This window comes from Engystomops pustulosus, chromosome 1 (assembly GCF_040894005.1).
Source record: "Engystomops pustulosus chromosome 1, aEngPut4.maternal, whole genome shotgun sequence".
NCBI lineage: Eukaryota > Metazoa > Chordata > Amphibia > Anura > Leptodactylidae > Engystomops > Engystomops pustulosus.
This window is the reverse complement of record NC_092411.1, coordinates 248,827,622-248,839,409: the sequence shown is the minus strand read 5'-3', so window position 1 is coordinate 248,839,409 and position 11,788 is coordinate 248,827,622.

Sequence of the window (11,788 nt, the reverse complement as noted above, 5' to 3'; positions counted from 1 at the left end):
CAACAAGGGACTAAGGCCCGTTCCACACTTTCGGGTGTGCAGCAGTGCAGGGCCATGCGTTCCCGGCAGCATGCGTTGCGAGTGTGATGCGAGTTCATCGCATCACACTCGCAAGTGTGGAACGGGCCTAATAGTCATAGACTGGAAACAAGACACCACTAGCACAAGGAGGAAGATATACATACAATTCCAGGCAGGAGTTATCGGACGCCCAGACACTTGGTTCGCCATCGCTATTGTATCATATGATATCAAGCACTAAAAGCTATTACTGCCCGATTAGTTCAGTCCACTTAAGTAAATGATATGAATGAATGGGGAGTGAATTGAAAAAGTAAATCCTCTTAAATTTTGAGTAAATTTGGGCCCAAGGGATGTGTATTACACGTCTGCCCTGCGGGGTCTTGAATCATTTTCAATGAAACCTGAACTATATGAGGACTGAGCCAAAAATGAGCACAATCGAAGAACTCTGATATCATTATGGAAGAAAAGATTATACTCCTAACAAGCTATAGTGAACACTTATCTATATATTGCCATCAAATATTTTTTTGGATTGCATATGTGAGGAGTGGACCTGGGGGTTTTGCTTTTCGGGGAGAAGCAGTGTGGATCTGGACCTACATATGTCTGTATTGTGCTTGTGTTGGACATTGTATAGGTCTGCAGTGTTGATAAAATATATATAGCCAGATCCTAAGCTCTTTACTGTTTACAACATTGCATAGATCAGAAGCTGTACACTAAGTACAGTTCAGTACAGTCTAGTGCAGTGGTTCTTAACCTTGTTTGAGGTACCGAACTCACCAGTTTCATACGCACATTCACCGAACACTTCTTTAGTGACAGATCATATATGTGTGTGTCTTTACCTGCGTGGCGGAGGCTCCACTGAACCCCTGAGACCAACTCACCGAACCCCTAGTGTTCAATAGAACCCCGGTTGAAAACCACTGGTCTAGTGAATAGTCGCAGATGGGGTGCATGTAAATAATGAAAAGGTTTTTGTGCATTCCACTTCTTCAAAAGTTGTAACACAAAACAATTAAAATTATTTGTAAAACCCCAAATGATACTAAAAACATGACTGTTGTTACTCTGTAATGTCTTATTTTATTTGTATGTTCCCCAGAATCTGTTAAGCTCTACAAAAATTGATGGAGCTATATATATAAATAAATAAAGATTATTATTTAAAATCAAAGATGTACAGGGACATCAAATAATAAAAATATACACTCCTGGTACCTGGGTGATCCAGGTCAATGAGCAGCTTCAGCAGTTACAGGAGTAACTTTATCATCATGTAACTTTAGTTAGTAAAAGTTAGTAGTAGAAAGTTTCTCATGCGTTACAATATTGTGGCTTCAGAAAGTCAAAAATTTTCATTTGCAATTTGTTGGATTTATAGGGGGACATGTATCAAGGCCAGTGTTTTCCATGCTGGCCCTGATACCCCTTGTGCTGGCACAGTGTGCACCTAACTCATGAAAGGGCCCAGCAGGCCATCACATCTATTCATTCCTGTGAGTTTGCACCTTTTTTTTAACTACAAGTAGCGATTGATACTTGTTGCCCATTGACATATTTGTTAAAGCCACTCACTCCAGATTTGGTTTGTAAAGCCAGATTCATCTGTGACATTTTCTAAAGTTGCAAAAATGTCCCTCCAATAAGAATGATGTACAAAATGGAGCAACAACTCAGGACAAATTTATAAAACAGTTGTGACCTTGGTGTATCCTTATATAAGCCTCTCACAAAGCTGAATTTAAAAAAATATCTCTCTTGATAGAGCTCCACAGACTGCAGGATGTGCCAAATTTATAAACTGTTTCATCAATGTGTCAATCATTGCTGACAATTCTATTTGGGGAATTTTAATTGTGAGTAAAAGCCACAACAGAAACCAGGTTTCAGCCGTGAGTTTTTGGCCATGGATGACCATATAAGCTATTGATTCATGGGGGTACTTAGTTTTTCTCACAGCTTCCAATTTGGCTTCATATTAGTTAAATAAATGATACGGTGAAGTATATTGAGGTTGTTTTACCTGATTTAAAGGAAACCTACTACTTGGGATGGGGCTTATAAGCTGGACATGCCGTGCACCAGCTCAGGGTGCCGGCGCTTATCTCCGTTATGTTTTTAAACAGTTGTAAAGTGTTTTAACAGTTTATTAATGTTAATATCCTTACTGGCTTTCCCGCACCGGGGTCCGCTCTCAGCGCACTATGCGCGCGACCGTGCGTGCATCTGAATAGGAAGTGGTAGCGCGCATGGTGCGCCGAGCGCGGACCCCGGTGTGGGAAAGCCAGTAAGGATATAAACATTAATAAACTATTAAAACACTTTAAAACTATTTAAAAACATAACGGAGATAAGCGCCGGCACCAGCTCACCCTGAGCTGGTGCACGGCATGTCCAGCTTATAAGCCCTATCCCAAGTGGTAGGTTTCCTTTAAGGACCTTTTAAAAACTGGATGTTTGAAAATGTTTTCCTGATACATAAAACGATAGAATTTAAAGAGGATGTAATGAATTTGTCTCATGTCGCTATGTATTTTCAGCAATATGGTCTCCAACAAACAGGAAGAACACACTTAACTGTGTATATGTCTCTCATACATGTGAAGGGAATGCAAAGGGAACAGAACTTTCTTATATTATGATAACTTTAATTATAAATTATTTCAATATACTCATCTCTAATGTAACAGTAAATACATAAATAAAAGTTACTGACCGCGGGCAATGTGCGCCAACCATGTACAGGATTGGGCCTAACCTGCTGATCGCTGGGGGTCAGTGATCACTAGAAGCAGCCGGTCACATATGGTCGGACTGCCAGGTTCATATCTATGGAGCTGACGGAGATTGTCGATTGCTGACCCCCGTTCAGTGATTCCCATCACTGAGACCCCAACTGATCAGCAAGTTAGGCCCAATCCTGTGGATAGGGCCTATCTTATTTTGTGGAAAAAAACGCTTAAATGTATTTGGTGCAACTTAAGAAGAAGAAATCGACGTCACAAATTACACACGACATTCATTAGGGGGTTCAGAAGTTGGTGGATTTGCTTTTTGTTGTCTGATTATGTGCCCAAAAGAAGTGCAGGAAAAGTGTTGGGATTCAAAAGCTGTGCCCCCCCCAAAAAAAAGTTGTGAGTGTCGGAGAGATTCCTTTTTTTTTTAGCGCCAAGTATGTAAATCTGTCGGAACAGAAAACTCTGGGAATGCCAGACAAAAGGCACAAAACCCTTAATAAATGAACCCCAATGTTTTTTTTGTTTTTGGTCAGGCCTTAAGGCAAGCCACCTCTGCTCATAGTGCTTGTGCTGGTAACTTTTGGAATGTATATGCTGTATAATGTATTTCTGACAACATTTGCCTTTTCTAAGTGTTAGCTCCCGGATAACTAAGCATGCGAAGCCGTGAATAGACTTGACGAAGCCTTCAGAAGTCTCACCTTGCCCCTTTTTAGCATTTCAGCTTTTGTTTCTTTATATTGCCATTGAGCTGCATAGCATGATCTGCATCCTGCAGTCCACACCTCACACACACACCCTTTTCTTCCCAGTGTTCAGGAGTCTCCCACTGTGCATTGTCTCCAGGACAGACCTAGTTTCCACACCAGAGACACAATGAACAGCCATATGCACACAACACCTAGCGTTTATATATAAACACACAGCCGTGCACCCATATGAATAGCTGTATCGCACATTTATTGTAGGATCATGCATGGAAGGTTACAACTATTCATCGCTGCTCTTGTAAAACTTTGAAAGTTGAATCTATGGAAACTCTGCTGGAAAAAAAACTGTAAAAGCAAAGATATTTTGTTCACAGCAAAGACTCTACAAAGTTACATTACATACATAGTAATTCGCTTATATATAATTTTATATGCAGGATACTTTCTGCTGCCAAGAAGTGTGATCTATAAGCAGAACTTTTTTTTAACTCCTGTAATTTTCATGTTCTGGACATGGAAAAAATTTTTGGGCAATTTGTAACTGCTTGAACTCTCATTGTTTCACAGAGGAGGTATAATGCTGCCTGCACACGTTAACCTCCATTTTTTCACAGACGATTTACCTCAATAGATTGTACATTTTTGATGGATCATCATAAATTTTAGTAAAAAAAAAGGTTCTGACTAGGAAGTTACTACTTTTTAACTGATCATTCGCACGGACCGTTAAAATAACGGGAGCGGGCACAGATCCGTTAAAGAGTATTGGATTAAGTGCAGCCGTTTGGTGTCCATTGTGGAATCCTAACCGTAAAGGCTCTTTTATAAGATGGCACACAGCTGTACTAAATGCATATTTTTTTAAAGAGATCAGTGACCAAGGAGCTTATTTTAACACACCGTGCGACCCATCTGTTAGTAGGTAGTGCATGTCTTATAGTCAAAACCATTACTTATAGACTATAGTTTATGAGGAACCATGAAAATGGATGCCAATATGAGCAATAAGCAGTGGGAAATGGAAGAAAACATCCACTTTTACATATGAGAATCTTTCAGATGTGAAATAACTGGAAAATCTTAAAATCACTAGTTTCCGTTGTGGTTTTCAGCTGCGTTTCATTCTTTGCATTGCAATAAAATGGTTATGGATCATGAAGTCCCTTGATTTCATTTAGGAAAGTTAATGTTACTTTCTATCTTGCGACTGCAAAAAGTGAAATCCACAACGAAAATGGATAATCTACACAGCAGGTCAGTTTATGGGATATTTTAGCTTAGCATAGCATTAGGCCACTTGTACAGGTGTGGGAGACTGATATCCAGACAGATATTGGTTCCCATAGACACCTATGGCGCCCGGTGACGGTGTGATGAGCATATGCGGTCTTACTACATTGTATTGACCGTACAGGGAAAAATATAGGACATGTCTCATATATTTACGTATTAAAGCGCCGGGAGACCGTTTCTCTATGGCAGGAGAGGGGCGAGCAGCGCCTGTTCCCAACTGTATGCTCACCGTGTGCAAGGAGCCTAAGGGGTGAAATCATTTACCATAAATTGACACACTGCAAATTGAAACTCTACACTGTACAAAATGTATGTCTTTATGTAATTTACCTTTAGAAAATGTTAAAAGTTATGAGTAAGCATACCTTAAGGCTTAATGCCCATAACCGAGCTGAATCTCTGCCGTGAATAAAGGACATTAACGTACGCTTTTTCATGACCGAGTTGCATACGCCTGGTATCCGTTTTCTTCCTGTCCCTTAAAAAATCCAAAGTGTATCCTAGTAATCAGGATGCAATTTGAGGCATTGTTTGCTTTTTTCACCACCAGACAACTAGCGAAGAGGCCATACATCAAGCCCCATTTACGCCATTTTTTGGGCTTCTCCACCCTGCACGCCACATTGGGCATGTCAGGGCGGAGAGAGGGGCGGGAAGGAAGCAGGCGTGGGTGTGAACACTGCAGCCTGCTGTATGTATTACAGTCTCCGACAGTTTTCTGGTGGTGACTATAGCTACAATCTTCACCAAATCAGAGTCCGACCTGGTGGAGAAGCGCCCCAAATCTAAGAACTTAGTAAATCAGGGACGCTGTGGGCAGGCATGGAGGGACATTTTACAACAGGAGTAAAAAAACAGTCGTAATAAATTTAATGCAACAGTCATATGGTCTATTTAACAAAACAAATGTGGTTGCTGATCCATTAAAAGGTATTGCATTTAGTGCAGCCGTGTACTGGAAAAAAAACTGCATTGCTGAATTTTAATTTCTTGTGTGTTTTCCCTTAAAGCACCCCGCAAACAAGCCGCAAAAATCTGCAGAGAATAACATCCAATTTGTCCGTCATTCATTTCTCACAGATCCTCATAAACTATAGTCATTTACACAGAATCGTGCACTGATCCATTAAAAAGAACGGCATTTAGTCCAGTCATGTCCTATCTGTTATAATACGGACGTCACTCCTTTTCCCCCTCTGTTTTTTTATTGATTAATCCACCATTTCCAGGTAATGCCTGTATTTCTTCTTCGGCCTCATTGCTCATTGTACCGAGTCTGGGCGCCATTGTCACCTAGGGGAGACGTATGTCTGGCCGTACAGATAGACCTCCCTAAAGCATTCCTGTCAATACAGGCAGTCCCCGGGTTACATACAAGATGGGATTCCTTGGGTTTGTACTTAAGTTGAATTTGTATGTAAGTTGTAACTGTATATTTTATAGACAAAATTTTTTTCTGTCCCAGTGACAATTGGATTTTTCAAATTTTTTGCTGTAATGGGACCAAGGATTATCAATAAAGCTTCATTACAGACACCTTACAGCTGATCATTGCAGTCTGGGACTATATTAAAGCGTCCAGAGATCTTCACCAGAGGTGATAGTGGCCAGAGAGGCCCGTCTGTAACTAGGGGTCGTCTGTAAGTCGGGTGTCCTTAAGTAGGGGACCACATGTATATCCTTTACTCTGTATTTGTTCTAATACCAGGTGCGACCCGTTTTTGGATCATAACAACCTACTTCTGGAAACCTGCTAGCTTTGTGTATAATCATTTTCTTTGAACTACTTAGCTGTTTTTATCAGTTTTGTAGAATTGCTTCTGTTCTCGATTTCTCATTTTTAAGAGTCTGTAATCTACACAATGAAGAATGATACAAAAAATGTATCTACCCATCTACCCTAAGGTTACCTACACAAAAACATGACCAAAAACCATATATGATTATGCAGTACAGTGGATAAATTCGTGGATTATTTTTTTCAATCAAACCTCATGGTAGAAAATGAACTATAAAAATGTACATCTGGATGTAGCCTAAAGAAAACTGTATTTCCATGTTTTACATTTTTCATTTACATTTTTCTGCCCCTGCTATGAATTAGATTTTGGCACAATCAGTTCGCTGCAGTCTGGCACAATTCCATCAGATTTTGTCTACCATGTGCTAATAAACATAGCAAATCCATATGGAGTTGTCTCCGAGAGCTTATCTCAGGGACCAAAAATGTCACAGTTCTGAAACATATGCCTGCAAATTTGAGGTTGCGGGAAACCCTTTTAGCACTGTCTAATGCTTCCTTTCCAATAGAGGATTCCGAATATACTGTGATGTTTAACTATTTATTAGTCGTAGGTTGACTTTTCATATGTTTTTAGTTCTAGGATAACTTAATGCCAATAAATGCCACATGTAAATCAAAATGAATGTTACGGTGTTACCTTATTTTTTCAGTTTTTATATTAATCAATTATCCATACACACATTTACAATTTAAATTACGCATAAGAAACATAATACAGACAGTCCCCGGGTTATGTACAAGATAAGTTCTGCAGGTTTGTTCTTAAGTTGAATTTGTATGCAAGTCTGAACTGTATACTTTATAATTGTACCCCGAGTCAAAATTTTTTGGGGTTAGCAATAAATCTTAATTGCAGACACCTTTGATAACGGTTAGAGCTGTTTAATGTAGCCCAAGGCCAAAGTACATTAAATTACGAAGACCCCTAGATCCATTTGTGACCAGGGGTCGTCTCTATCGTCGGGTGTTCCTAAGTAGGGGACCGCCTGTACCATGACCTAATCTATTCAAAGCTTAAAAAAAAAATTTGTAATGTTCTATGACTATTTTTGCATTGTGTATTTTCTGTAACCATTGTTTTATGTCCAGAAATGTAAAGGCATTTATACTTTTTCTTCCTGCTAGATCCACTTTGGGTTTGGCTTAAATAACTATGTCAAAACTGCAGCCAAGTTTCAGTAGCAACATAGTGTATGAAATTTCTACAGACTTAGGATACATGCACTAAAATTCATTTTTTTTCTGTGAATCTGTTGATTCAATATTATTCATAATCACAGCTTGTTGTGGGTCACAAAATATAGAGCAGGTCCTATTCCTGAGAGTGTTTGTGGCTCGGTCTGATCTACCATCATCAGCGTGGGAGAGCTCCTCACACACTGATGACACAGGGGCCACAAATAACAGGCCATGGATCCAATGTTTGGTCACTGTAATTGAATAGATGAAATATGGCCAATGTGTTAGACCTCAACAACAGTCCTACATTTAGCCACACCACTGATCAGCCTGCATGCTATTGCCACACTCGTCCTGCTAATAGGAAACCACGTGCCGCACCATTGTTGTACCCCCTGATGAATCCGATGGACGGGGAGGAAACAAATCGGGAAAGTAAGAAATAAGGTTCATGGTAGATGTAAGGGCAAGTTATCTAGGACTGTCCTTGTGGGACTAGGGATATGAGCTATAGGGACTTATAGGCATCAAGAGTGGCCTAAACAAGTTCCCCCGCTCTTCCCACCATATCGATCATCTGGATTGATGAAATCTTTCCGATTTTATTGAATTATGCAATTTTTGCTCCTGTGAAATGTAAATATATGTATATTTATATATGGTACATATCTGAGTACATTGATTTATTGATGGGTGTGTGTTTATACCCATACCTTCATCTACCAACCCCTTCAGGATATATACTAACACCAGTGTATTGGCACCTATAAGATTCATTAACTGATGTAAAGTGTGGTGTTTTGTGGCTTTTTTGTGGTTTTTCTGTGGTGTATTTTTCTACTTAATCCTGCACTATGGTTGCCTCTTCAAAATGAAGGATTTTAAACTATTCTAAAGTAAAAGTCGAGTTTTATGAATTTTTGTCCACCTAGCTTTAAAGAGGACCTGTCACCAATAAAAAAGGCACTAGGAGCTGCTTACTAAAGTATTAAAATCCCCCCGCCAGCGCTCAGGCACACGTATCCACTTAGAAGCTCCGGCCTCTTGGTAAATATGGGTTCAAACTCTACCAGTGGTCCAGGTCTGAACTACCGGAGTTTTATGCTATAGACTTGGTATTATCCTGGTGAGACTATATTAAATGTGGCGGACCACATGGCCACCCGGTCTTCACCCCTCCCCCTTCCTGCCTGCTCTCCGCCTTTACATGCTCAGAGTGGTGTGTGGGTCGGAGAAGCCCAAAAACTAGTGGGAGAGGGAGATTCATGTGGTTTCTATGCCAAAAAAACCAGCAGCGATGGCATAAAGAATCTCCAAATTTGGATATTTTGTATCCAAATTTGATTGGGATTGTGACTGCAGTCTAGGAGAAAATATGAATGAAAAACACTAAGGGCAGATGCACACATCAGTTAAAATTGGGACAATCGGGTTTTATTGCAACCGATCCAAAAAGCAGAGCGTGCCCTAGTCATAACCATTTTCAAGAAACACTCATAGGCTGTAGTTTATTAAGATTTGTGACAAACGGGTGCCAGACTGATGCGAATGGGCTGTAAAAATAATAATATTCTTATTTTCAGTTTCGGCTGCAGGCTGATGCTAATTAATGTACCGGTATTTGAAACTTGTGGATGACATAATTTGTCTCTTTCACTTTGCAGGGTCTATAAGAGTATTTGTGCACATTGCAAACTGTCATACAGAAAACCTGCATGCAAAACTGCATCAAATACGCATTGTTTCAGTGTATGTTTTTAATGCGGATCTGTGTTATGGAAGGTGCGTTTTTGACACAGGTTTTTCTCCATTTTTCCAACAACTTACACACGTCCACATGCACTTCTATGGGCTCATGCACAAAGACGTGGATTCCACAGCCACGCGCATGAACCGATTACCTGAGATGAAAAAGATAAAGCAGATCCTGTCTTTTTCAATTGTCATCATTGAGCTTGCGTCCTGTAGAACTGCACCACATTTGGCATTTATTACTGGCTTTCTGACAGTTTTTTGGCATTTTTTTATTTATTTTTTGTTGTCTGCGCCTTGTGCATGCTCTTTGATCTGCCTGTGATATTAGATTATTGTCGAACCCCTCATGCACATCTCCAGGACTATTCCCGAGCCACACGCCAAACGCTTAGACTGAATTTACACGAACGTACGCCTGCCAGGCCGCAGCCAGGCGGGCATGCATCCATTGCGATGGAGAGGATGTATGGCCATACATACGTACGCCATACGGTCGTGTGAATGCCTTACTGTGTGGCAAAATGTATGTTTTTAGTCTTTGCTAAAAAAAAAAAAAAAATCCCGGAATAAGACCACCGAAAAGAACACTCATATTAAGTTTCTGAAGTATAAAATTGTATTCCATGGCTTCTTACCATATAACATAAAGCCATGTATGATAACTTCAGTCCTACACAGGAAACACTGCAAGGCAGAAGTAATAAGCCCCCCTCCACCTTCCTGAGAGGGATCAGTAGAAACAAAGTGATGGATGGAAGGTTAATGATCCTTTCCCTTAAAGCCTGAGTGATGTCCCAGCCATCATTAGAGCAGCCTGCAGTGACTCAGTGCTGTAAACCAGGCGCATAGTCTACATTCCTCTGCTCGCGTCTCCACAGTCTACAAACATATACCTTACTACTGCAGAGGAGAGCACAATGCTGCCCTCTCTGAGTTTCTTTGTTCTGCCATAAGGAGACTTGACTTTTTTTTCTTACATTTTAAGTGGCCAACAATAACTAGTATATAAGGGGTTGATATCATTGTAAAGTATTAAGATTGTAGTCAGTTTTTCATGACATACATTTTTTTTTATGAATTCTAATAAATTATACTCTTTGAATAATCTGTGAAAAATGGCCACACGACCCGTAAAAAAATATCAGCCGTGGGAATTTGTTAAAAAGTCTTGCATTTAGTGCAAACGTCTGCTGGTTGTTCTATAAGCCAATGGCACACGGTCAATTTTTGACGGCACGCTGGCGAGTGCTTATTTTCTCCCAGACTGCGGCTATAATACCAATCAAATTTGGATAGAGAAAGATCAAAATTACATTCCGATCTAAGAACAAAATGCAAATAATCTCTATTCTTGCATTTTTTTGGTGTAGAAAAAGGCACATAACACGGTGTTGGGCCCTGATGCATTTAGTGCAGCCGTGCGCCGTCATGTGCATCTAGCACCAAGCTCATTCACACTTGCATCTCTATTGCGTGTCCGTAAAAACGGCAGCAGTTAGCAGGCCATGTTGTGTTAGTATTGTATATGCATCCATTTTTTTTCTCAACCGTCACATCTTCAGAAAAAAAAACACGGATGTTGGTAACAATTAGATGACATAACACCTGGTTCATCAGCATTATCTGAGAACAAATGGACCGCACACACGTCATCTGGATGCCGTCATTTTTTCCATACCAATTGACTTTACAGAAGTCTGTGGCCCACAACCACAAGAAATTTTGCAAGCTACAATTGTTTTTCAACCGGAATATAAGTCTGCCAAAAAATAACAGACATATGAATCACATCATTGCAAATAAAGGGTCAGTATGCTATCCGCACAAATCATGGATCTCATACAGACATGAAATGAATGACCCCAATGTACAGGTCTATAGACAGCAGGTGAACAATATAAATACCTCAACCTATTCATCTACCCTGTGATTGTTTAATGTTTACAACTTACTGGTAATAAAAGATACAAAAGTTACTATTATCATGCATATAAATGACATGTTATGTGGACAACAGACAGAAACTTCTACTATACTGGAGCATTGAAAGCACAAGGGGCTCCCTCTGCTGGCCAAACTACGTTTAGTGTAAATAAAGAGAGCCTAGATCTGTAAGCGTAAACTCTATACTGTAGCATCTTTTTCTAAAAATTCAATGTGTAAAATAAAAAAAGAAAAATTAAATAAAATTTATGTTTGATAGGTTAAGTGGGAAGTTGCTGAAGGAGTTATTTTTCCATTTCCCCACTTGAGGCTGCGTTGACACGCTCAGTCTG